The sequence below is a fragment of the Terrapene carolina genome, unplaced genomic scaffold (genome assembly GCF_002925995.2).
Source record: "Terrapene carolina triunguis isolate 2854851 unplaced genomic scaffold, T_m_triunguis-2.0 Scaffold95, whole genome shotgun sequence".
Taxonomy (NCBI): domain Eukaryota; kingdom Metazoa; phylum Chordata; order Testudines; family Emydidae; genus Terrapene; species Terrapene triunguis.
Window position 1 is genome coordinate 52,607,531 of NW_020664446.1, and position 22,933 is coordinate 52,630,463.

The window sequence follows — 22,933 nt, forward strand, 5'->3', positions numbered from 1 at the left end:
AAGGTCACTATTGTGGTCAGTGCTTCTATATCCTGGGAAATTTCCCAAAATCTGGGAATTTTTGAGTAAAATGTTTTGAATGAAAATTCTCAGTTTCCCACATTGAAACATTTTACTCAAAATGTCCCAGATTTTGGAAAATTTCCCAGGATATAGAAGCACTTTAAAAAAAAAAAACTTTCTGGGAATTTTTCACCAGATTTGGGAAATTTTTACCACTAGGTTGGGAAAAGTTGGCATCACAATATAGAAGCACTGATTGTGGTTTCCTCTCCCTCGGGTGGGGGGGGGGGGGGGGGAGAGGGGAGAAGAGAATAATAAAGGTTCCTAACCCCCAGCAGTCTCCGGTGCCCTTCTGCTTCATTGCCTTACAGTGCCACTCCTGCAGCAGCTGGCTAGGAAACCAAGGCCCACCCTCCAGGTTCTGGCTCAGGGACCCTCTTCATAGCAGTCAAGGTCCATCCTATACACCTTGCAGCCTTTCCCTGAGCTGCTTCCATATCTCCTGGCCTTCCCCACGCCTCTGGGTTTGCTAGTCTCTTCACTCCCTTCTCCCAGGGAGTAACTTTAGGCAATTCGACTCTGCAGCCCCCAAACACTCCTTCCCAGGGAGCAACTGCAGCCTTTACCAGCCACCCCTTCTGTTGCCAGCCTTCTGGCTTTTGTAGAAGCCCTGCCTGTCCCTCACAGGTGAGCTTCTATCTAATTAGCTGCCTCCCGCCTAAAGCTCTCCTGTTTTCAGCCTAATTAGCTGATTGGGCTCACCTGGCCTAAATCAGCTCTTGCAGGGCTAGTATGGGGAGCACACCTCATCACACTCTCCCACAAAGAACTTCACAAGCTTAGAGAGTTGCTCAAGTATATTTCCTTGCAAGAACACAGACACCAAACAGCTAGGAAATCATAACGCAATATTCAGACCTAACACAATACTAGTCCCCAGATGCTAGCCCAATACTATAATTAGTCACACTAGCATACTAATACCATCAAGCCCATTACATTCAATGTAACAATATTGTCACCCTCTGATCTAAAGTTATTTGTGTATTTGACAAGAAACCATTTTGAATATGGAATTAAAGTTGTATTCCTTTTCTGTCTGGCATATGATATGTGAAGGTGCGAAAATTGTGATAAGAGAATTGTAAATTAAGGTTGTGTGTTGTAGCATGAGTTTTAAATTCTTTGAAGTGTATTGCTGAATTTAAAGTGAGCATGCTAGAGCAGTGTTAGTAAGTTGGTGTGGTTGAGTATCATGGTGGGCTAATGCATGGTGTTTGGGAATGTGTTAGGCATGAATGAAGCCTTTTTTCTTATTATTTGTATTACAGGAGCATAGATCAGGGCCTGTTATGCTAGGCACTTCCCCCACACATAGGAACAGACAGTCCTTAAACAGAAAAGATAGACAAAGAGAAAGGGAGTATTATTAGCCTCAATTTATACTTGAAGAATTGAGGCACAGAGAAATTACGTGACTTGCCAAAGATCACAGGAAGACGGTAGCAGAGTACGAACTGAACCAACATCAAATATTTCCAATGGTTTATGTTTGAATTATCTTCTGTGAGCCAAGTTCAGCCCTGGTCTAAGCAAACATAACTCCTGTGCTCACTTTCACAAGGTCTAAATTTCATCCCATTATTTTCCTTAAAATAATAATAATCTCTAAAATTGACTTCCATTATACATTTGGCAGGCCATTCATAGCCCAAGCCAAGCACTAATACATACAGCTCCATAGAGCTCCTATGCTCTATGGATAGTCACTGCGCTCCTAAAATCTCATCTCTCACTCCGGTGTAAATCAGATAAATCCACTGAAAACAACTGAGTCACACTGGGGTAAAAAATGTCAACAATGGAATCAGAGTCTGTATGTCTTCATTTACCACTAAAGTTTCTGACAATATAGAAGGGCCCAGAGTGAATCTCATGCTCCAAGTACATATAAAATGTACTCTAGCAGTTAAGTCATACAGCTCTTATCACTGTGGGAACCATTGATATAGTTGAGCTAAGATCAGACACCTATACCTGCACATGTGACCAATTACTGGAAGGAATGACCAGTAAAGGAGAAGCAGATACAGTTATAGTATTTCAGCTCAGTGCATAACCAGTGACACTGTGGTCCTGATTTGCCATTGTCCTGCAGCTTGTGTCCTCATTTACACCATTCAAAGTGGGTGTAAAACTCTACCAAATCAGAGCAACAGTGTTTTACACCCACTTTGCACTGGTGTAAATGAAGACACAAGCTGCAGGACAGTAAAGTATCAGGCCCTACACACTTTCTAACATCAGGGGGAGCGAACACATTAAAAAAAGGCACCACCCGACATATCAAATTACTAATTACATACTTTTAAATTCGTTATACATATTTATTTTGTACTTAAAATAAAAACACAATAATGATATTGTTTTACAAGTACGTGAGCCCTCTTGACAAGTTTTATTGTCCTTGGGTCTGGCTTCCATCCCCTCTCCAACTGTTGCAGCTGTCTGGAGGTGCTGCCTTCCACACCTTCCTCATTCACACCTCATTCATTCAACAGGGCAATTGATTAAGGGGTGAGGGGAAATCTTAGTCTATTCTATTGACTAGCCCTTACCTTCAGCCCCCAACTAAAACCTCTCCAGCGCATCATCAAAGATCTACAACCTATCCTGAAAGATGATCCCTCACTCAGATCTTGGGAGACAGACCTGTCCTCGCTTACAGACAACCCCCCCAACCTGAAGCAAATACTCACCAGCAACCACACATCACTGAACGAAAACATTGACCCAGGAACCTATCCTTGCAACAAAGCCCGATGCCAACTCTGCCCACATATCTATTAAAGTGACATCATCATAGGACCTAATCACATCAGCCATGCCATCAGGGGCTCGTTCACCTGCACATCTACCAATGTGATATATGCCATCATGTGCCAGCAATGCCCCTCTGCCATGTACATTGACCAAACTGGACAGTCTCTACGCAAAAGAATTAATGGACACAAATCTGACATCAGGAATCATAACATTCAAAAACCAGTAGGAGAACACTTTAACCTGTCTGGTCATTCAATGACAGACCTGCGGGTGGCAATTTTGCAACAAAAAAGCTTCAAAAACAGACTCCAATGAGAACTGCTGAGCTTGAATTGATATGCAAATTAGATACAATCAACTTAGGCTTAAATAGAGCCTAGGGAATGGGAATGGCTGAGCCATTACAAACATTGAATCTATCTTCCCATGTAAGTACTATCACACTTCTTATCAAACTATCTGTACTGTGCTATCTTGATTTTCACTTCAAAAGTTTTTTTCCTCTTACTTAATTGGTCTCTCAGAGTTGGTAAGACAACTCCCACCTTTTCATGCTCTCTGTATGTGTATATATATCTCCTCAATATATGTTCCATTCTATGCATCCGAAGAAGTGGGCTGTAGCCCACAAAAGCTTATGCTCAAATAAATTTATTAGTCTCTAAGGTGCCACAAGTACTCCTGTTCTCTTAACAAAGAGACATTTTTCTTCTATCTTATTCTATCCTTAGGGGCTGTAACATTATACCAAGGTTCAATGCAAAGTTTCTACATGAGGCTTTGATACAAAGTTTCATGAAAACAGAAGTCACACGTGGGCAGACCCACTACAAGCTTATATGAAGAGGCACAATGTAAAGTCGTATGAAAATTATCAGAAATTTATCTACAGAAGCCCGTCATTGGGGAATCATGGGGGGGCTGGCTGGCCCTGCTGCTCTCCTGTTCTACAGGAACAGAGGTGACTCTAGGTACCAGAGCCATCAATCCATCACCTCTCTCCAGTGCGCCATTCAGTCCAAATAAATAATAATAATAAAAAAAAACTTTAAAAAACCCCTCCCAAGTTCCATTTACTGCAGCAAAATGTCTTCAAAAGATCAGACAAAGGTATTACCAGTGACATGCGCAGAATATCAACTACAAACCCATTCAGGAAGGCAGTGAGCAATTCCAAATGGCTGAAGGCTTAGTGCAGAGAGGCAAGAGAGATGCCTGAGAGCTTGGATTAGGTCTCTGGGTTTTATTGCTGGAGCCTACATTGTGCATAAAAGAACCTGTGGCGAGGGGTGCTGGGGAGCACCTCACCAACCCAGATATGCAGGGGGACTGCATGATATGTGAGAGGGATTCAGTGGGGACCAGGCCATCTTCTGTGCCAGTGTGGGTGAGGGGGCTGATCCTGGATGTATTTTTAGTGAAGGGGGGGGGGGAATCAGATTCACTCATGTATGGGTGTAACCATTGTGTAGGCCGTGGGAGTGCGGTGCCCCCGAGTGGCTGGTTCCACTTACAGCCAATGAGGTAGTTCCCTTGGCTCAAGGGGGTTGGTACTTGTGGGGCTACAGGTCCAGGGTACAATCTCTGGGGCGGGGGGTATTGTAAATATAGCATTTAAAGCAGCCAATCCTGCTGCTGCTAGAAAACTCAGCTGCCATCTTGGAAAGCGTGGGGTGCAGACATGAGCTCTGGAGCATTTCCCATTCTTTAGGGGGCATCTGCAGCTTACGAGATGGGCTTCTAGATAAGGCAACAGACTGGGTCTTCGGAGATGTAGGTTGAGTTCGTGCCTCTGCCACAGACTCCCTGGGGGACCTTGGATGAGTCACTTAATCTCTCTGGGCCTCAGTTCCCTGTCTGTAAAATGGGGATAATACTCCATCCTCTGTCTGTTTGGAGTGAGGGGACTGTCTCTTACCAGCACAATGGGCCCTCATCTAGCTGGAGCCTCCAGAAGCTACCTTCCTAATACCAGAAGGTTTTTTTCAGACCATATAGGCCCCCTTCCATAAAGGTGACCTGAATGAGTGGAACAAGAAGGGATCAAACCCAATACATATGTGGGAGGTAGCATTGGTCTAGTGGATGGGGCACTGGACTTGGGAATCAGGAGAGCTGGGCCCTGATCTGAGCTTTGCCACTGACCCATTAAGTGGCCTTGGGCAAGTCACTTCCCCTTTCTGTGGCTCTGTTTCCCCTCCCAACCTGGGCCTGTCTTGCCCACATAGATTTGCAGGCTCAGTCTCTTTCCACGTGACTATACTGGGGGTCCAGATCTTTGTTACGGTCTCTGACTGCTCCCATAACACACATCCTGCAATGGCAGGCTTCTGAACTGTTCTAGTCCAGACCCAAGACAGCAGCATCTCCCCTGACCTGGGCCAAAGAGGGACATGTTTCCGGAGGACCTAGTTCGCTGTGTCACCAGGGGCTCAGGGACGCAAGTGAGGGCCAGGCACCTCGCACAAACTCTGCAGCCTCAGCGTGCCCAATAAAGATCTCTCTCCTACAACTCTGCCTGCCCCCCCCACCCATTAGTGTTGCTGAAACAAACCTGAGAGGTTCCCTCCTTCAGCCCCCACTCCAAATGCCAAGGAAAACTTGATACTCAAGTGCATGGAGGGGGTGTCAGAAGCTTGTCCAGAAGAAAATGACACCACTCAAAAATTATTTGGAGGCACCTGTATCCAGTGGTGAGCTGGAGCCGGTTCGCCTGAACCAGTTGTTAAATTTAGAATCTGGTTTAGAAGCGGTTGTTAAAGGGGTGGGCAACTGGAAGAGGGAGGTTTTTCTGTCGTTACACCGGCCTGCGGGCCACATCCGGCCCGCCTGAACTTCCGGCTGGGGAGGCTCCCCAGCCTTCCCCCCCGCCCCTCGCAGAGCCTCAGCGTGCCACGCCGCCAGCGCTCTGGACCGCTCCTGGGCAGCTCTGCAGCTCCTGCCACTTTGAACGGCATGGTAAGGGGGTGGGGCTGCGAACTCCAGCGGGCCATGCGGCATCCATACACGCTGCCCTGAGCAGCATGGTAAGGGGGCCGAGCCGGGCCGGGCCGGGCCGGGCCTCGGAGGAGGGGTTGAATAAGGGACAGGGAGCAGTTGGAGGGGGCGGAGGTTCTAGGGGGGGCGGTCAGGGGATGGGGAAGAGGGGGGTTGGGTAGAGGGTGCAGTCCTGGGGGGTCTCAGGAGGGAGTGGTCAGGGAACAAGGGGGGGGTTGATGGGTTGTGGGTTCTGAGGGGGGACAGGGGGTTGGATGGGGGGGACAAGGGGCTTGTACTCATGGGTGGTTCCCTACCAGGTCTTTGGCGGCTCTGCAGGGCCTGCCACCAATGTGCCTGGAAGACCTGGAGCGAGTCAAGGGCCCGCCGCCAAAGAACAACCCTGCCCTGCCCCGACTCCACCCCCTCCCTGCCCCTATTGGACTCCTCCCCAAATCTCTGCCCCACCTGACTCTGCCCCCTCCCTGCCCCTATTGGACCCCTCCCCAAATCCCTGCCCCCTGCCCCGCCCTGACTCCGCCCCCTCCCTGCCCCATTGGACCCTTTCCCAAATCTCTGCCCCACCTGACTCCGCCCCCTCCCTGCCCCTATTGGACCCCTCCCCAAATCCCCGCCCTTGCCCCGTCTCTTCCCCAGCATGCAGCGTTCTCCCCCCTCCCCCTCCTCCTAGGCTTGCCACGAATCGAATCAGTTTCGCAGGGCAAGCGCTGGGAGCCAGGGCAGGGGAGAAGCAGAACGTGGCGCTCAGGGGAGGAGGAGGCGGACTGGGGGTGAGCTGGGCGGGGGCTCGGGGTGGGGACCTGGGCTGGGCTTTCCCCGTGGGCACTCCCTCCAGCCCCAGAGCACCCAGAGTCGGCGGCGGCAAGGCACCACCTTTGGTGAATATGCTCAGTGGGGGGGCGGTCGCTCCCCCTGCTCCCCCCCAGCTACGCTCCTGGCCCTACACCTTTAGTAAAAGGGGTACTGTCTGGAGGATGCAAATCACATATTTAAAACAATCTAACTTTGTTACTAGAAAATCTGATTATTAAAACAAAGTACTTTAAAATGTAATTTACTTTTCACCCTGAGGCTGTTTATGTTTTGCACTTTCTTCAGCATTGTGAAACTAGAATGGCCAGTTTCTAGACAGTCTATATTTCTGACATGCTTATTACATTATGAAAATATTTCAATTCAGTATTGGGTTAAATTTTCAAACAGGGTCTCCGGTTGTGGGTTCAGCTTTCACTCTCCTTTCCATATCTTCTGCCAGCCCCAACAGGACTCCTTTGGGTTGCTCTCTGCTCTTTCCTGAACATTCCCAAGCCTTCTTCCTGGAGTCTTCAGAGGCCTCTGTCTGCCTTATGCTCTCCTCTAGCTCCTGAAAGCTTTCTTTTCTTAGCTCCCAACTGCTGGACATCCTTCTGCTTGAGTCCAAAACCCAGAATAGGTGTAGCAGGGCATAGCTAACTGAACAGGGCTGATTGGCCCAAGACCTCCTGACACTTAAAGGGGTATGCCATCATATTACATGTGCATGCTGAATGAGGTACCTTCACAGCAAAGCGTTTACATATGTGCTTAACTTTAAGCACATAGTAGTTCCTATTGACTTCAATCAGCTCACATTATAGTCTTCTAAAAGCATAAATTCTGCTATAAAAGACCAAGATTAAGGCTAAATTGCATGTGTCTTCCCACTGAACCCCCAGCCTGTAGCTGAACACTAGGACTCTGCATGCTTTGTTCCACTAGAGGCACAAATCTGTGCAAAGGTGGGGGAAGTAGAGAGGTGCAATAAAGCCAGGCAGCCACAGCAGGGAGCTCAGTGCCCTCTCATTAAGGGTGGTGTAACAGTTGTGCTCCTGGGAGCCCGAGGAGACCATGGTCCATATCCTCAGCTAATATAAACGGTCATAGCTTCCCTGAACTCAACTACAGTGATTTACACACTTGAGAATCCGGTTCAATAAACTGTGCCTCCTTGGAGCACATTACCTCTGGGAGCACCTGTGTGGCCAGTGGCACCTCACTCTACGCTAAACAGTAGCCTGAGGTGCCATTTAAAGAACATCAGAATGGTCATGCTGGATCACTTAGCCCAGTATCCTGTCTTCCAACCAGTGTCAGATGCTTCAGAAGGAATGAGCAGAATAGGGCAATTATTGAGTGACCCATTCCCTCTCATCAAGGTCCAGCTTCTGGCAGTCAAAGATTTAGGGACACCCAGAGCATGCAGTTGCATCCCTGACCATCTTGGCTAATAGTCACTGATGGACTTATCCTCCATGAACTTATCTAATTTTATTTTGAACCCAGTTTTACTTTTGGTCTCCACAACATTCCCTGGCAATGAGTTCCACAGGTTGACCATGTGTTTTGTGAAGAAATATTTCCCTTTGTTTGTTTTAACCTGCTGCCTATTAATTTCATCAGGTGGCCCCAGGTTCTTGTGTTAAGTGATGGAGTAAATAGCACTTCCCCATTCACTTTCTCACACCATTCAAGATTTTATAGATCTCTATCATATCCCCCTATAGTCATCTCTTTTCTAAGCTGAACAGTCCCAGACTTTTTAATCTCTCCTTCTATGGACGTTGTTCCATATCCCTAATTATTTTTGTTGCCCTTCTCTATACTTTTTCCAATTCCAATATATCTTTTTTGAGATGGCGCAACCAGAACTGCACAGTATTCAAGATGTGGATATACTGTGGATTTATATAGTGGCATTATATTTACTGTCTATTATCTATCCCTTTCCTTCTAGTTCCTAACATTATTAGCTTTTTTGACTGCCGCTGTATATTGAGCTAATATTTTCAGAGAACTATCCACAATGACTCCAAGATCTCTTTCTTGACTGGAAACAGCTAATTTAGTCCCCATCATTGTGTATGTTTTCCAGTGTGCATTATTTTGCACTTACCATTGAATTTCAGCTGCCATTTTGTTTCCCAGTGACCCAGTTTTGTGAAATCCCTTTGTAACTCTGCAGTCAACTTTGGACTTAACTATCTTGACTAACTTTGCATCATCTGCAAACTTGCCACCTCATAGTTTATCCCATTTTCCAGATCATTTATGAATATGTTGAACTGATTTCAGTATATTGTGCTGGTTCCAGTACAGATCTTTGAGGAACCCTGCTATTTACCTCTCTCCATCATGAAAACTAACCATTTATTCCTACCCTTTGTTTCCAGTCTTTTAACTGGTTACTGATCCATAAGAGTGCCTTCTCTTGTCCATGTGCTTGTTGACTACCTCAAAGAATTATAATAGATCGGTGAGGCATGATTTCCCATTACAAAAGCAGTGTTGACTCTTCCCCAACAATAGCATTCATCTATGTGTCTGATAATTCTGTTGTTTACTATCATTTCAACCAATTTGCCTGATACTGAAGTTAGGTTTACTGGCCTATAATTGCCAAGATCGCCTCTGGAGCATTTTGTTTTTAATAAAATGGATGTCACATTAGCTAACCTCCAGTCATCTGGTACAAAGGCTGATTTAAACAATAGGTTATATACCACGTTAGTAGTTCTGTAATTTCATATTTGAGTTCTTTTAAAACTCTTGGATGATTCCCATCTGGTCCTCGTGACTTATTGTTTATTTTATCTATTTGTTCCAAAACCTCCTCTACTGACAGCTCAATCTGGGACAGTTCTTCACATTTGTCACCTAAAAAGAATGGCTCAGGTGTAGGAATTTCCCTCACATCCTCTGCAGTGAAGACCAATGCAAAGAATTCATTTAGCTTCTCTGCAACAGCTTTGTCTTCCTTGAGTGCTCCTTTAGCACCACGATCATCCAGTGATCTCACTGATTGTTTGGCAGACCTCTTGTTTCTGATGTACTTTTTTTAAAATGTTGTCAGTTTGTGTCTTTTGCTAGTTCTTCAAATTCTTTTCTAGTCTACCTAATTACAAATATTATAAATAAAATTTAGCCCTACTGTCTATGCTTAAACTTTAAACAGAAGTGATTCTGAGAAACAAATCTATTAAAAGGGTAGAATTCTCTATTAAATTGTAGTTTTTTTCAGAATAACTTTATAACTTTTACATAACCCTATTGGTTTCATCCTTATTGAATTCTACAAGCCTTGACCATAAAGTATTATGTAACATAGCAAACATTTCATAATCCTTATTGGAGAAAAACAGTTTTCTCAACAGTTGTCACTAGCCCACTCAATATGTCTGGTTATCATGTATGTCTCCTTGCCAAAAATCCACACTAGTTATTCCACTACTAACAGTAATACTGTCTAACTCAGAAATGGGCATTCAGCATAAATATGCTACAGTTCGCCTTGAACATAATAAACTATGGTTAATTTATCTGGATTTTCCTTGAAGTTTCAGATCTGAGCACTGATCTCAATGTCAGGTATGTTCACGTTTATTACACAGAAGTATACAAAGAATTCTATATTTTGTACTACATTTGAATAGATTTGTTTACGTCTTTGTAAGCTACATAGAAATCATTAATACCTTCTGATTTTGAGATCACTGCTCAGGTCTGAAGCTTTAAGGCAAATCTAAGGACATTTATGTTTCCTATAACATGAGTATTACTAGGGTGAGTTTATGGCTAACTATTCTGTGCCAATGCATGAATTGGCACAGAATAGTGTAGCGTAAGAGGATCAGTGGATTCATCCTACCAGGCTAAAGCAAATATTGTACGATAAAATTAAAGAATGATTTCATAAAATGATTTAAATTGTTTGGACAGTATGTATTGGGGCAGTCACTCAGCAGAAGGAAGACAGGCATTGTACTAATCATACAATGAAATAATGGCACTAAAATAATAATAATTCACAATTTCTCAGGAGTCACAGGCATACTTTAAAATGAAAATCAGATCAAGATAAACTAGGCTATGCAGAACTGGACTAATGTGGAGATATTCAGTTTTCAAAATATTTTTTTTCTTTTGAGACACAAAGTCTAATGCACAGACATGAGCTGAAATTAAGAAACAACAAACTGTATGACACAGGAGATGTGAGTCACTAAAAAAGTAATTGACTGTTAAGAGCAATAATGATTTTGATGTTATATCCGTGACTTCTCTAATGGATAGATAGGATAGGTTGCATTAAATAGGATGGGTACTGAGAGCAAGTAACTACACTTTGTGAGCGTGAAATCAGCTTAGACATCCTGCTATTTATGCTAACCAAGACAATATTGTCATGATCCAGGGGTCGGCAACCTTTCAGAAGTGGTATGCCGAGTCTTCATTTATTCACTCTGATTTAAGGTTTTGCGTACCAGTAATACATTTTAACGTTTTTAGAAGGTCTCTTTCTAAAAGTCTATAATATATAACTAAACTATTGTTGAATGTAAAGTAAATAAGGTTTTAAAAATGTTTAAGAAGCTTCATTTAAAATTAAATTAAAATACAGAGGCCCCCGAACCGATGGCCATGACCCGGGCAGTGTGAGTGCCACTGAAAATCAGCTCGCGTGCCGCCTTTGGCACACGTGCCATACGTTGCCTACCCCTGATAGTCTAACCTTGCTCATAAATCATCATCTCTGGCAGAACTTTAGCAATGGATTAGCAAATGCATATTGCCCACATGAAAACGTGAGGAGATTTTTAAAGGACTTTTCCCAAATTCAACATGGGTCTATAAATTGGAACCAAAGACTGGATAAGAAAAACCATCCTCACTTATCACACCAATAGAGAGGTTCAGTAACACAAATGTACTTCATTTTATAAGATTATTTTTAGATAACCAAATGGAGGTAGCACTTATAGAGTTGTAAATTATGTGGGTTGAGCTAATGAGATCTATACATGTATATTCCATGCCCTGCTGAACCACAAAGTCTAATGAATTCTATAATACATTCCAACATAAATACTTTCGCACTTGGGAAGATTTTCCTTCACTGTTTTAGAGACATATTTAAGCACACTGAATTAAAGGGAGCAGTAGTGCTGAAAATTACAGGTTTGATTCCTGGGAATACAGTTCTAGCTTGTTTAATTAGGCACATCTCATTGATTCCATTTAATTTTTAAGGCTGGGAAAGGCTCCTATGTGAAATTCAAAGAGAAAGGAGAACTGCCTTGAGCCATCTTGTATATATTCTTCACCCTAAAAGGGCTTGAAAGTGGTAAAACCAGTGGGGATATTCACAATCACAGTACCCCCTTATTATTAAATGGCAGTAATCACAATCTGAAGTTTTCAAAGAAGGCCTCTGTGCTGCTACTATGCTGTTCCTACTTATCGAGTAATATAGAGTCTCCTTCAGCTCAAGAGGGGGAGTTGTTTTTAGACCCTAAGATATCAATGTAAGTTAAAAGTTTGTGCCTTAAACAGTTGAACATGTGTGAAGTGCAATGGCCTGACTACTCTGACTTCTGGAACAGTAGTAACAACCTCTAGGGCAACAACATTCTCTACTTTCACAGCCAAGTACAAGTCACATAAGAATTTCAACAGCACAAAAAGAGCATGAGTCAAGGGAAAACCTTAGAGGGAAAAAAAAAAATCTACCTTCCTCAGGAAGAAGAGGTGAATATTTTCCCTGTTCACATGTCTGGAGGATATTCTCACAAGGGCATTTTAAACTGAACCAGATAAGGAAATAGATGAATTTTAATGCATAATGTTACATTAAGTCCCTTGCTTTCTTACAATGTCTGAGCTGGGCAATGAATACTCTGGGCTTGATATTCAGATGGGCCTTAACTCAATCTACTAATATTTGCTCCCACAATTTGTTGTGGGCACTAATGCATGAATGAATTACATTTGCAGGCTCAGAAAAATCAGATCCTAAACCGGTTAATGGTTCATGTAACATAAGGGGAGGGATAGCTCAGTGGTTTGAGCATTGGCCTACTAAACCCAGGGTTGTGAGCTCAATCCTTGAGGGGGCCACTTAGGGATCTGAGGCAAAATCAGGTCCTGCTAGTGAAGGCAGGGGGCTGGACTCAATGACTTTTCAGGGTCCCTTCCAGCTCTATGAGATAGGTATAGGTAAGCCTCAAATCCCTGGAAAAGAAAACCCTTGAAGTTAGGGAGTTTTTGATTACCAGTTTATTGTAGTGCACCCAAGAATCTTTCCCTCTTTAATTGCCATCACAAATGATGCCATTAGACTTCCCATGAAGAGAAGAATTGTTGAGAACATGCACACACAAAATGGAAACTAACTGAAGAGCTGCTGAACTAAAGGGATACCTGTAAAGAGCTTGCTATGTCATAATTAGAGCTGAATCAGAAGTTTTGCAAAGGCCTCGGTTCCAGGTTTTGCTGCACAACTGTATGTCCTGTGGTTGAATCTGAATGAGAGATTCATGGACTAAGGTGAGGCCATGAGGTGGAATGTGGGGTTATTTTAAGGGACCAAGACCAATTTTGCAGAGGCAGCAGTACTCTGTTCTACCCCCATGCTGGAGAATGGGGTGAAAGAGCAGCATGCCTGGAGCCCATCAAAAGAAACCTTCAGAGATGAGATGGGCAGGGAGCCCACCAAGCAGCATCCTTAAAAACTTGGGGGGAAAGGAGCAGGCCACAAAGTCACCTGCAAGAATGCATTGAAGCCAGAGGATTTGTAATGCACAGGAGCACTCTCCAGAACACTGTAAGTCTTGTGGATTTGGGAACCCATTAGTGTGAAAGGGACTCCATGTGAGAAGGGGAGTCCAAAGACCAGCTAGACTGGCTATTGTAGAAATGGAAGGAGGTGATGAAACCTCACAAACATCGCATAGGTTTATGTCCGGCTTACTTGCCTTTTCTGGGTTTCTGTAGAACGTAAATTTCCAACAAACCTGAAGGATAGTAAACTCCTCCAAACTTAAGTGGCCACTTTGGTTTGAAAAATCCACATTAACAAAAGCAGCAGGAGTTGTACAGCCCTAGTCATGATCTCATTCTGAGATATACGTTGTCTTTGTGTGATGGTGAAGAGGGAGGGATAAGCGTAAGCCAGAGTGTTCTGGTCCACTTTCTACACTGGCTCTCTATTGCCTTTCAAAGTCCATTTCAAAGCCCTCCAAAGGATCACCCTAGCTACCTGAAACTTCCCCACTTCCTCCACAACCATGACCTCCCAGGATATCTACATTCTACCAGAACAATGAAACTACAACCAATGAAACTGATATAAATGTGGGCGATGCAGCTTTCTCATCAGCTGCACCTAGACTATGGAACTCATTTCTGCAGAAAATAAAAACCACCAAAGATATTTCCTCAACTTAGCTTTACCACAATAATTTACATAACGCATGCTTGCTCGCTCACTCTCTCTCTCACACACACACACACAGTCAAGCTGTTTATACTACACAGGCTAAGAAGGGGGTGGGGGGGGAACCACATAGCTATTTTTAATTATGTCAGAGATGCTCAGTTACTATGGTATTGGGGTCCATATAAAAAAGTACAGGCAGATCTAAACACACATTTTAGCAAACTATTTCTATTTTTTCAACTCTAGCCCACTAAAAAAACTATCCTCATCCAATATTTTCAAAGATAGGATAAATAAATAGCTAAAATAGTTGAGACAGAGGTGGGAAGAGCAAAGTACAAAGTAACTAAAAATACTTTTCTTTGGGTTTTTGTTTTGTCTGTGGGGGGGGGAAGCAGTCAAATACAAGTGAAGAGGCATGAGAGGGAGAGAGGGCTGATTGAGCTGTAAAGCTGTAAAATGTTCTAAACAAATACTTCAGCACTTGAATATTTAGCATATATTCTATTGAGGGGAAACATCAAGATTGATGTGTTGACTTGACAGGTTAACATTGACTGAAGTGAAACTGAGGTCAATATACTGTACCTCAAGATACAAGATTAAGTAAATCTTAATTTTGGCTAAAATAAGCAGTCAACATTCTGTACATTCTAGTACAAATATTAATTGTGACATGGAATTCAATATAGTTCAATCTTACAGAGACAGCCTGGCAGAGTCATAGGGCAGCACACAGGTTTGTGATGGATGCTGGTTCCAAACTGCCCCCCCGTTTGGTCCAGATGGCTGGAGGTTGGGTGTACTGGAGTGGCAATGAATTCATTCAATTAGGTAAAAGCGCCTTAGTGTGCTTGAGCCTTCGTCTCTCGCCAACTCAAAAATGGTGGCGATGGGCTCTGAATGCAGCAGCTTTCTGTCCTCTCTGGTCAAATGCTGGATAAAACGAGGAATGGCCTTTGAGCCTAGGACTTCTGAAAGAGCCCCACAGAGTTAAGCATTCATCTCCCACTGAAATTTAATTGGTTTTGGGAATGTAAAAGCAAATGGGAAATGGAGGTTTCAGAAGCACCACTCCCAACCTATTTCCCACCACCCACAAAAAGTTTCATTGCAGCCTATGATAATTCAGAGCATATAACAGGCCTCAGGATCACATTCTAGGATACTAACAACAGACTGGATGATACTCCCACTATTTACATTCTGTTTTCACTCATTTTGATAAAAGAGGCATTTGGCATCAAAACTAAATATTAGCCCAAGCATCTGACATCACTTCAGACTGTCACATGACTATTTTCAAACAATCTACATTTGGCAGCTGAGGTCAATATTTTTTCTGAAGTTTAGCTACTGACCACTTTGACAACAAAATAATTGAACTTTGTATCTGAACACTGAAACTGAATGACTTGTCATATGACTTATTGTATCCAACCCATTAAAGGTTTCATGTACTGTAATAACTGATATTGATTTATTCTGGTGTTTGTGAGTCCCAGAGTAAAATTTAAGGGCATGATCCTTCTCCTGCTGACTTAAATGGGAACAAGGTTGTGCCTGATGTTTGTATTTTTTTCCTAACCCATTTAAATAATGCTGGTAACATCACAGCTTTATTCTACTGACATGGTGACCATTTTAAACACAGACACTGCAAAAGTTTTACTTAGCTGGGTAAAACAATATCCACTGAAGCTTTCTTTGAACGGAGAATGTAAGTCTAAAATTTACGCAGAGTTTGGAAGAAGAAACAAAAAAAGAGTTCAATATGGCTGTCGCCTATACTACTGACCTAGGCCAGAATGGAGCTAGTGTTCCTAATCACTTGTCATCTCTTCAATGGTCTACCAAAAATACTGAAATCTGTACTCATTGTTGAGATAGTGGTGCCATTCATTATTATCCTTTGTAACCCATCTCAAAGAAGTCAAGAACTAAATGACCAGGGAGGCTGAGCTACCTTCTTTCCCCCAGAGCTATCTTCTCCATGTCGAGGCTGCATCTGGCAGGCTGGAATGGGGATCTTTGCATTGCTGCTTGCTATTCTATAGAGAGAGGACAACATCTCCAGAATTGTCAACCTGACTTCTTTCACCATTCACTTAAAAAGATGATGTTTTTCACCTATTGGTAAAATTTGTATTACAGCAACTCAGTCATGTATGCTAGGCTTTAGCTTTAATCAGGTTGGAGTAGAAATAAGAAGGATAGAAGTATACATGGGAAGCTGTGTAGATACTCAGAATGACAAGAGAAATTGGAACTTGCCACTCTCTTCCCTTTTAGAGGATAGTCATAATGGATTTGAAATCAACATGAGAAAACTAACTGGAGTCTAAACCAGGCAGAATGGGCACCTCTTAGGTTGAATAGCAGAAATGTATCTTCATGCAAGTCAAAATATATACACATACCAGTTCAGAAAACAAGATGTAGCCTCAATTTGATCATTTTACATAACTATTTGCAGTGCACGACATTTGATTTTCCCAGTTACGCTACTGCTAGCTTATTTGCCCTTTCTATGTTTTGCATTGCAAATGAATTTTCAACAGCAAAAAGGTTAATGGTCATAGAAAATGCTGTCATCCCTACTAAAATATATTCCCACTTTACAGTGGCATTTACTAAACTACTTTGCTTGCTTATTAAATGTCTTTCTAATATCTCTACAACCTGGTTTCCTCATCAATGGCCCTCATTTGTCATTCTTACAACACAAAAATGACAATCTTTTGCTTGCTTCAAAAATATGAGAGCTTTGTTATGAAGGGTTTATCCACAATCTGTCACCTTCAAATACTCAAACATATTCAAACAAAATTGGTTTAGGTTTGTTTGTCTGCTGAAAGGTCATTTTCCAGAAGTAAGGCCAAATCCTCCATCTCACTCTAGCTTCATTTGCACTGCTCTGGTGAGCGCAAAGCAGCCTTAAAGCCAGCTTAATTATCCCCTTGAAGATTCTCCTTGGGTGGCACTGAGTTTCTTTTCAGTTCGTTGTCTAGTGTGCCTTACTGCAGTAAAAGGGTGTCTCTGCATCTGGGTGGTCCCTGGCTTCCAGAAGAGTTGACAGTCAATGTAATTTAAAGCAGCCCTGAGACTGCTCTTATCTGCGTTGGAGACAGGGCCAATGCAGAACCAGCTACAGGATCCAGGTGCCTCAAATATGGCTTTGTACCCTGCCCTATGTCCCAATCACTTTCCAGTTTGCTTTGAGCCAAACTAAAACATCTGGCCTGTGTTGTCTGTAAGTAAACAACAACTACACTTACCTAATAGTGATTATTGATTGTTATTTCATTAACACTCAAAAGCCCCAAACGAGATCAGGCCCCATTGTGGTAGGTATTGTCCTAACACATACAAAGAGAGACAAAATTAAAAAAATAATAATTCAGGGGCGGGGAGGGATACAACATACAAGTGACGTGAATAGAATGAGGATGCCTTGTTTCATTTCTATATCATTTATTCATCTTATTTAGTTATTGTGGGGACAAGGAGATTAGTAGAATGGGAGGGAGTGAGCAGATCAGAGCAAGGCAGGGAAGAAAGGAAGAAAGCCATTCGGTTCTTGGCTTCTCTCATAAAGGGCGCTAATTAATGGCATTGAGTGAGAGGAAGAGTCGTGGAAATGTGGAACTGAAAGGACAGAGGAAAGAGGGAAGGATGGAGGAGTGTGGAGGGCAGGGAGAGTGAGACTGGCAGCCGGGGGACAGTGAGGAACAGGAACTTGCAAGACATTGGGGCAAACAATATTCATCAGACAAAAAGTAAATGCCCATAGCCCAGATTGCAAAAAGCAACCTGACATCACTAGCATGCAGGGGCTGGGAAGGCTCAGGGAGACCTAGAGTCACTCCCTACTCCAATACTCCTGGGGAAGTCCCTGTTGGTCCTGCTCCACACTGGAAGGGCCTGTCCTCCTTACCTGAACCTACATAGCTAGGGAAGGGTGCAGGAATAACTGCATTGCGGTTCAGTGCTCTGGAAGAGGAGGCAAATTATTCTAGTTTTCATATGAATGTAATGTCACACTACAACACTGAACTAAAAACAAGAGGCTTGCAAAGCTGCTAATGTGATTCATTTCAATCATATTGGAAGCTGTCAAGAAATGTCACTAATATTTGAATACTTCTCTCTTCTTCACTCAGAGTAGAAGCATTCACGTAGTACTACAGCCAGTCTCTACTTATGAAACAAAGGCAAAATGTAATCAAAGGTACACAAGGTTTCTAAGACATTTACAACTTGCTAAAACTGGAAGCTCCTTAGGAATCAAAGGAGGTTCTTCCTTAGATTGTAATACATGTAATACACTATCAGTAGGGTTACCATCCGTCCGTATTTCCCCGGACATGTCCGGCTTTTGCGTCTCTAAATAGCTGTCCGGGAGGAATTGGTAACAAGGTTAAAATGTTCGGGGGTTTTTTCTCCCTCGCCTCCCTCCCTCCCTTCCATGCAGAGTGCGGCTGCTGATTGGGCAGCTGGGCCAACTGACCCACTCCCATTGGCCTCCAGCAGCCAGAGCCCTCCCCTGCTCCCCCCTCCCTCTGTCTGCAGCCCTGTGTAACACACAAACTGACCCACCAGGCAGAGTATTTTGCAAACACGTGGAGCCAGAATGGTAAGGGGGGGCAGTCAGGGAGCGGGGGAGTGTTGGATGGGTCCCCGGCCTCCACCTGCCAGCCCCCCTCCTTGCGTCCCCCCCACGTGGACCCCCCCCCGCCTGCCTCTCCCTTGTCTGCTGCCCCCAGGTCCTAGTGTCCCCCATCTACTAATGGGAAGACAGGCTGCCCTTACCCTGCCCTTCCACCCTAGCCCTGAGCCTCTCCAACGCCCCAAACCCCTCAGCCCCAGCCCTCATCCCCCACACCCTAATCCTCTGCTCCATCCCTGAGCCCCCTCCTGCATCATGAACCCCTCATCCTCAGACCCACAGCCCTCACCCCTGCATCCCCTCCTATCCCCAAACCCCCTCCCCACACCCCCCTCCTGCCCTCAAACTCCCTCCCAAAGCCTGCACCCCCTCCCTTTGCACCGCCTCCCACCCCCAAACTCCATCCCAGAGCCTGCACCCCTCACCCCCTCCTGCACACCCACCCCCTGCCCCAGCCCGGAGCCTGCACCCAGCACCCAAACTCTATCCCAGAACCTGCACCCTGCACCCCTCCTGCACCCTAATCCCCAGCCCAGGACCTGCACCCCAGACCTCCTCCCCCCACCCAACCCCCCTCCCAGAGCCTTAGGCAGGTGTGGGGGGGTGGGTTCTGGGCAACACCAAAATTTCTACAACCCTGCCACCCATGCAAGTGGATAAGGGTCGGGGCAGTCAGGGGACAAGAAGCAGGGGGGGTTAGGGTTCTGAGGGGGGCAGTCAGGGGGTGGGAAGTGGGAGGGAGTGGATGGGGGCGGGGTGGGGGCGGGGCTAGGGCGGTGCTCCCCCCGTGTCCTCTTTTTTGATTGTGGAAATATGGTAACCCTACTATCAGGCCTGATTATGCAAGTTTTATAAATAAAAAGTTTTCTCCCAGTAATAACCCTAGTGCTGTACCCACTTTTCTGCTTCTTGCTTGCCTTCTAGGACTGGCCTGAAAACAAGCATTCAATTTCATGCCAAAATTTCAAGATTTTAACATTTATTTTAATTTGCATTGGAACAAAACTAGACCCAGAAATGTTCTGTAAGAAACAGAGAAGAGACTTGAACCTAGCTCTTCCATATTCCAGCTGAGTCTCTTAGCCCCTGAGCTATTAACTATTCTAGGAATTGTTCTTAGTCTCCCAGAATGCCGTCCTGGAGCTGAGAAAATATCACTGAAAATATCATTTCATCATATGTTTCTGAAAAAAAAACCCTCTCTGTTTCAAGACATCAGCATTTTCTGACAAAAAAAAGGTTTAGTTGAAAAATTCCTAACCAGTTCTAATTGCATTGAACTCAGAAATTAAACTGGGTATTTGTTTTTGTTAGTATTTATTGTCACAGACAAAATACAAGATGAGCAGCCATGAAATTAAATGTAAAAGCTGACAATGTCAGAGAAAGATGGTTTAACTTTGTTTCCATGTATTTTGTATTTAGTTTAAAACAACTAGCATTAAAACAATTCAAAGGACTGAATGCATGCAGTTTGAGAATAGACAAACGTTAAGACAAAGCTGTTTGCTCTCTGTTAACATGTAAGGGCTCTATGGAGGCTGCTGAATGTACAAAACGAACCGCTTTGAAAGATTCCTGCACTTCATACATCTGATAGCTCAATAACTCTATCCGTTTGTTGTGTTTTTTTAAATAATCTACATTGCAAATGACAAAAAAACCTGTAGCCAATATAGTGAAAATATTTTATATACTAGAGCTGGCCAAGAAATAAGATGAATATATCCAAACATTTCCTGGAAATAGGTCCCTTTTCTTGTCAGAAAATGCTGAAGATCGCCTCACTCACTAAGCACACCTGTGTAAAGCGTGTGCATCCGCCACGACAGAAGACACCACACACACACCAAAATGAGGGAAATGGGATTTTGCCTGGCATAGACCCAGAGCCCCGCCTTTCTTTTCTGTTCTTCCCTCAGCTGAATTGTGTAGGAAAAATAATTAAATCGGTCACATTGGTTGTGTATGTTTCATGCTCAAAAATGTTTAGAAAAATACCTGTCTAGTAGGTGCCTGGAGATTTCAGTTTTTTACCTCCTTGTTTCTCTCATTTTTCAATAATATTTTGCTTTATTTGTTATTTGGCCCAACACTCAGCACTCACACAATCAGGGCCAGTGAGAATATTCATTCCAGAGCTTCTGATTCTGCCCAAAAACAGATAAGAGGGAACTAGGATAGCCTATTGTGAGTATTTGAAGTGTGTAAGTACCACAGAGGAAAAGGAACTCTGCATAGTAAAATTAAGAGCAATGCAGAGAAACTGAGAAGAAAGGGGTTTAGATGAATAGAAGGATAAATTTCTAAAGGTTGGACATTGTGGAATAATCTCCCAATAATCTGTTATCTTAGTCACTGCAAATTGGAGTGGATAAAGCACTAGAGAATATCCTGTAATGAACAACCTGCACTAGGACAATGAGATTGGATCAATAATCTTTTTCCTTCTCTATTTTCTACGATTTAGAGCATGTGCACATGTGTGTATGTAAAAAGTATAAGTTATTTCCATGCAAAAAAAAAAAAATACCAAAACCCAACTAAATACAATTGTTTAGGTTATTGCTCCTTCAGAGACAAAAATGGCAACCCGGTCATACTTCTGACCATGTTTCTCCAAACCTTTGTTGAAATCTCATCAAAATTCTCTGGCTCTACAGGGTTGTGCTCTTCCTTTTCTCTCACATGCTTTTAAATGCCACTGTGCTCCCCAGTGTTGAGTACAGATGTACTGAGGCTTGAAGTTTGGGTCAATATCTAAAAAACTTTCCTGAAGTTATGAAGTGTTTGGATTTAGGGTTCAGTTCAGTCTAATAAATTCAAATCCAAATCTGAACTTTCCCATTGATACAGGAATTTCAGATCCAATGGTTTGGACCCACCTGTAACATTGAGCAGATGTGTAGATAAGAAAAATCAGTGCTCGGATATCCAATCTGGTCAAAAAATATCAGAATTATTATGAGGAAAACCTGAACCCTAATTTTTTTAGTCCAATTTCTAGATTTGCAGAACACAGAGATTCAGATAAACATCCATGTTTTCAAATTATTATTAAACCAATTGTACCCTTTTTCAGGTTCAAAATACTCTCTTTGTTTTACTGTAGGTATCCTTGCAAATGCCTCTGGTTCCACAATTTTAAACAATTTGTTCAGCTTGAATCCTACTTCACCTATGCATCATTTTTTAGCCAGACATTCGCACGAAAAACAGGGGGAGGTGGGAAAAGACATTTCATTTCCTCCCACAAAATATTCTGAAGGCAGTTGGCTGAAACTTGGGTTTTCATGGTAAAAGAAAAATAATAAACGCTCCTTACCTGATTTCTCTTTTGTTGTTAACAAAATTACACAGGCTAACATCTAACATAACCTTGTGTTGTAAGACTATATTTACATAGTTTGTATTCCCAGAGATAATGTTCCAGTCTCTGAGGTGCCTCTAGTCTAATGCAAGATACTAGAGAATAGTATGAATTATCTCTGCAGTGATTTCATGCTGAATTTGCAGTGGTATGTAGCAAGCAAGTAAAAAGTAAAAGAGAAATGCTTCTCTAAGCACACAGTACTTTATCTTTCATCCAGAAAATAAGTGGTAATAATATTTGTAATATGTTTACAGACAGAACCCCAGGCTCTGTGGAGATAAGTCTTCTGACATAAAATACATCATAAAGATGGAAAATGGTATTACTTGAGTTAAATTCAAAATGAGCATTTTGTCCTAGACAACCAAAAAAGTAAATGTAATTAGCTATCTTAGGTTACAATAAAATTTGCAAAAGGTGTTCTTTGACTCTTTGGTAATTACATTTACTGTAGCTATAGAAACAAGCAACATAAAATCCTTGTCTATGTGCCAGCTTTGTATCTAGTTAATGCTGCACAGTGAAGGCATCTAGCATTCCAGAAACAGTTGTCTGCCCATGTTTGGGCCCATATTACAGTTGTGTTTATTTGTTTTTAAGGAAAGGACAAGAAAAAAAATTATATATGGGGAGGAATGGGGAGTGGTTTAAAACATTGAAATAAAATATTATCAAATGCTAACTTTCTTCCTTTAGCTGCAAGTTTAAAGCCAGTTCATGAAAGATTAGTGGTAAAGTTGTTGCATCTGGATGTTTCAAAATAATTCATGTTACTAAATTAGCTTTAAGATTTCTCAGTGTAACTGTGGTAATGCAATGAGTGAGGAGAGAA

The 22,933-nt window shown here is 43.0% G+C and overlaps 1 protein-coding gene across 1 annotated transcript in view; it reads right to left on the reverse strand.

The window, feature by feature from the left end:
- Positions 1–22,933, reverse strand: part of GRID1 (glutamate ionotropic receptor delta type subunit 1) — an 800,331-nt gene that overhangs the window by 551,547 nt on the left and 225,851 nt on the right. The window lies entirely within an intron of this gene.